This window comes from Etheostoma spectabile, chromosome 18, assembly GCF_008692095.1.
Source record: "Etheostoma spectabile isolate EspeVRDwgs_2016 chromosome 18, UIUC_Espe_1.0, whole genome shotgun sequence".
NCBI classification, from domain to species: domain Eukaryota; kingdom Metazoa; phylum Chordata; class Actinopteri; order Perciformes; family Percidae; genus Etheostoma; species Etheostoma spectabile.
Window position 1 is genome coordinate 17,394,540 of NC_045750.1, and position 5,151 is coordinate 17,399,690.

The 5,151-nt window shown below is 41.9% G+C and overlaps 1 protein-coding gene across 5 annotated transcripts in view; it reads right to left on the reverse strand.

Annotated features, from left to right (window-relative positions):
• tab2 (TGF-beta activated kinase 1 (MAP3K7) binding protein 2) overlaps window positions 1-4,751 on the reverse strand; it is a 46,631-nt gene extending 41,880 nt beyond the window's left edge. For 3 of the 5 annotated variants that reach the window (XM_032542427.1, XM_032542428.1, XM_032542429.1), the window contains exon 1: window positions 4,377-4,751. The gene's annotated coding sequence lies outside the window, so the exon portion shown is untranslated. The remainder of the gene's footprint in view (window positions 1-4,376) is intronic. The other 2 variants (XM_032542431.1, XM_032542430.1) reach the window with 1 other exon arrangement.
• Window positions 4,752-5,151: the final 400 nt, after the last annotated feature.

Consider the following 5,151-nt stretch of genomic DNA (forward strand, 5'->3'; position numbering starts at 1 on the left):
GGGGGGGGGGATCTTCAGGCTAACTATATTGGCTTTTAGCTTGGCTGTTAGCAGCTTTCAGCTTGTTTCTTTAGGCTAACTATATTAGCTTTAGTCTGGCTGGTAGCAGCTTTCTGCTTGTTTCTTTGGGCTAACTATACTAGCTTTAGTCTGGCTGGTAGCAGCTTTCTGCTTGTTTCTTTAGGCTAACTATATTAGCTTTAGCCTGGCTGGTAGCAGCTTTCTGCTTGTTTCTTTAGGCTAACTATGTTAGCTTTAGCCTGGCTGGTAGCAGCTTTCTGCGGGGGGAAATGGCCAGGAAACGTTGTGATTATGTTGCATTAATCAGGTGATTTAGTTCGTATTTGCAGCGAACATAAAACACAGTATGACAGTGACTACAGTAGCTTCATTGACAACCCATCAAACTATGTGCATCACTATGTCAGCGGCAGCTGCTGCCTACGGTACTTTTCTACACATGGAGAGCTTTACTTCCCGTAACAATAAACCCCGTCGGACTAACGTCACATACACACGCTGCCAACATGGCTACCTGTCTTAAAGGGGAAGGGTCGGCCGGTAATAATCATGTAAAAGGAGAACGGTGGAAGTTTACTCTTCTATCCAGCAGCAAAAAAGGATTATGTGAACATTGCAACGTCCTGCAATGGGACTATAGCGCATGCGCACATCGTGATGTCCAGGCTAAAACACAATATCGTTCAGCCCTACTATCCTGTATCGATTGTTTCCTCCACCCCTATGCCCTGGTGACTGACTGACAGGGTGGAGGTTGTAGGGTAAGGCAACTTTATTTCTATAGCAAATAGAATACAAGTTTTAGTGCAGTGTAAGAAATGAATAATTATTTGGTTTGATAAGTTGTAGAGACAAGTTTGGGAGTGAAGAGAGTGGAGTTATATTTTGTAAAGTGAGTAAATAGGATAAATAGGTTTGGAATTGTTTTTAAATCTAAAATTAAATTTCTGTACAGAGTGAAGGTAATGAAAAAAGGTACTGTTGGGCACTGGAACCAAATTTCAGGTATAACTGTAAACAGTACCCAACCCTACTAAAGACCCAGATGTTACTCACTGGAGTTGAACTAGACCAACCCAGAGCTTAAAGGAGAGGTAATATTGGACTTGCATATATCAGATGGCCAGAAACGCATCTCTGAATGAATGCTTATGCAGTGTCAGCTAGCTGTGTAAACAACAGGCAACTGTAAAAGTCAGAATTTGTCAAGGCTGGGGGTTTGTCAGCTTGTTGAGTAGTTATTATGCCTTCAAGTGGCCAAACAAATATATAAAATCAATTCATGCAGCTTTATTGTGTCACAAAAAGGCCTAGTCATGCACAACTACAAAGTGTCACAGATAAGTAATGAAAAACCTACATTGATCTTGTGCAGTTGCAATCATAATTGTGGATACTTTTTTTAAAAACTACTGCAAAAGTAGAAAAACCTACAAAATGCACTCAGCAAAACTAAGAAGCACAGGAGGAGGTGACAGCTAAAGGTGTAGTGGACTTTGCAGTGTCAGCCCTGATGCATGCAATGTAACCCTTGAACTGGAGAGGACCATAAGCAGCATGTGTAATGGAGGACTCCATTTAAAGCGGAGAAGTCAGGAGAGCTCGACAGGGGGAGGGGGCTTCAATAAGAGCCTCTCTTCCTGACAGCCACACACTGGAGTGGGGGAGGGTTAAAAACACCAAGCTCTCTTCCTGAGTCTACAGCATTGGGCATAATGTGATGGATCCTAACCTTCCACAAACTTGATTCCCATTTGGCATTTTAGGTCTTACCCCGATACTTTTACTCTGTATAATAACCTACAGTAGGTGGACATGTCAGTGACAAAGAGCTGCCTGAAAACATGTATTAAGTTTATTATCTACACTGATTCAGAGTCTGTTATGACTCAAAGAGAACGAGAAAGATAAGCCAATATAATTCCCTGGGTTAAACTGACTCCGCACTGTTGATCCAAACAACTAGCATGTGTGCTCCATCCAAACATACTAGTAATTATCCTTCCCCCTGTGAAAGGGGAAAATACTATGCTCGGGTTGGTGATAACTTGTTGTGCAAACTGCAAATGATAAATCAGGAAACAGGTTTTTCAGGAAAGAAGATTTAAGTATTGGCACAGACTTCGCGACAACAACATGCCACAACTTCAGCTTGTTGTAAAAGTTCTTAAATGCAAGTGTTAGTCCTGCTTGTTTATTGTACAAAAGCAAACACATCAAGTGAGCCCAATTCTTCACCTCTGTCAACAAGCATCAAGGCACTTTGAGTTTAGAGCTATAATCTGTGTCCTCACTTAGTCCTGTTGGTTTAGCCTGTTAGCGTATGCCAAATGACATCCAAACAGAGCAATTAGCAGCCTGCTGTTCTGTAAAAGTGCATGATCCTCACCAAAATCCTGGCTGAGCACTTATCATACAGGCTCTGAGTACTCACTGCTGAGTCTCCTACGAGTGGTAAATCAGCAAGGCCTCCTAGCAACATATTTGCCATGCTACAGGCACACATGGTTTCAGTTAGGGGTCTGCACCTATAAACAGTTGGCCATGGCAGCTTATTGGTCAGGAAGTGCAATGTTGACTGCAAGTCAAGACAGGCACAAGCTGCTAATGAATGATATACACTCATACAGTCTAGCTATGACAACACAGTTTAGATGGAAGGTGTTTAGAGGCCGACAGAAGTGATTCTGAGCTCCTTAGAGTTGTAAATAAACTCAAAGCAAAACAGGCAGAGAAGTCAGTTAATGTCTGCTGAGGATGGAGAGTATAACAGGAGTCAGGTAGGTTGTACTTTGAATTTGGGATTTCTTACTACGCAGAGTGAAAACCTATCTTTTATGTAACAAAGTTGATGGATTTCAAAGAGTGATTCACATTTCTTAGCTGCCAGGTTTAGAATTTAAAAAAAAACACTAATTGGAAACATGATGATTACCTGCCAAATCGGCTTGTGAGCTTTCCAGCCAAAACCAACATTTTGCATCACCTGACCGGTGGCTGCAGTTAATATGTAGACCAGCCTAGTGACTCTCTCTCCACACACACAGAGGGGGGTTTCACGGTGCCATGTGGACCACCACAAACACTACCTTGAATTGAAAGAGGCTTTATAAACGTGCACTGCAATTACAAAAAAATAGACATACCGGTCATCAAAAAGTAATATTTGTGTTACATTTGGTTTGCAATCAGCATGATTAAATACAAATTAGACTGTGTAAAAATGACCAACAAGAAGAAAGCCAGGAAAATATCTCAAAGATCTTCGATGAACTTGAAATACAAAACTATGAAACAACTTCCATGTCTCTGATTTTCCAATTACCTGACTCACGTGCCACTTTACCAATAGTTCAAATGTTGCAACATGTGTCTCCCAGACCATCGGACACCTATAGCATATATGACATGATATGACAGGATAAACATCTCTCATCTCAACTATGCCAAGAACACATCACAACGTCTGAGCTGTCAAAGGCTCAGACACACCCATACATAACCTTCATAACTACCAGGAACATCTGATCCATGAGGGACAAAAATGTCAGAAAGTTGACAGGTGAAGTGACTCACACATCACCTGCTTTTGTGTCTCCTTTAGTTTGACGCCACAATTGTGCAACTACACAACTACTGTGCTCTATTAGCATCATCTTATTATGAAAATGACAGGATAGGCCTACATATAGTGAAGCTCACAAGAATATAAACTTGTATGTTTGATCAATTGATTGACACACAATTGGTAGATTACTTACGAAAAAAGTTTCCATGTTACACACCCACACACAGTGTCACTGCTATAGCAAAGAGATAAACAAGATGTAACATCAACTGCTGCATTTTTAGGCTTATTGGAGACAAATAACCCATGTATGAGTTTTGTGAATTAACGTTTCCATCCAGACAAGCGACGTTTCAAAGTAGAGCTCAATGGAAAAAGTAGCCTAACATGGGCTACAAAACATGTACCATCAGCCAGCTTTTGGGTAAAATAAAAAGACCTATAATACATATTTAAAGTTACATGTGTGTATTCAGGACATTGGGGGAAAGTTAACAAATCTGTATTGAACTTAAGACTGATTTGCCAACTCGGCCGAGACGGCAACAGCCTCCAAACACTTCAAGTTAGCTAACTTAGCTAGCTAACGTTACTTGCTGTAGACAAAAAAACTTTTTCCACATCTGAACAGTTTTTCTCTCCAGTTTCTTCCAAACAGAAGGAATATAATATAAAGGCGCGTATCGCACAGGACGCTGAAATGCGTTTTCATTTCACAGTAAGGCTATTAAAGCCGCTTTCTTCCGGCTGCTGCTAATTGGCCAAAGTCTGGTTAAATGTAACTTACCTTTCCGTATGTGCTGCCGCCGCCGCTCCCCGGGCCGCCTTCAACACCCGAGACCGCCGCCGGACCTCCAGAGGGCCGCGGAGCTGGGGCAGGAGAAGCCGAGAGGAGTCCAGCTACTACCAGGGAGACGAAGAGCTAACTGCACCGAGGCCCCGGGCCTTGTGTGTCCTCGAAATAGCGTCAGGGGAGGGAGCTTTAGCTTTCCGCCGTTTGACAGAGACTCGGGAATAACTTTTTGACAGCTCCTCTTCTTCAGCCCCCCCCCTCCCCTCGACAGCCCTTCACTTTTCTCTTTTTCCTCACTTCCAGCAGATACGAATCAAAATACTGTCACAGAATATGGCGGCTGCATAAGCAAGTTACTATCGCGAGAGGAAGAGACGTTTTTTTTTTTTAAAGTTTCCTAAAGTTGTGCTGAGGGAGGAGAGAGTTGAGCTGAGCCGCACTGCTGCTGCTGCTGCTGCAGGAGATGCAGCCCAAGACAAATAAAACATGTTTAAGGTTTCTGCAATGCAAACTAAGTAAGACAAATGGGACAGCTAAAGAATAAGGTCTGCTTTGGTCTGAGTCTTCAAATGGGACAATGACAACAATAATATATCATTGATTTTGTTTACATTTCCTCATAGAGAGGTTGAAGTAGAGGTCAGCTACAGACAGGGTTGGGTCAAATTAGTTTAAAATGGAGTCACTGGATTATGAAGAAAATGTAATCTAATTGAAATACTTTTGGATTAGGACTACTTCAAAATCAAACCTAGAATATATTGCACTT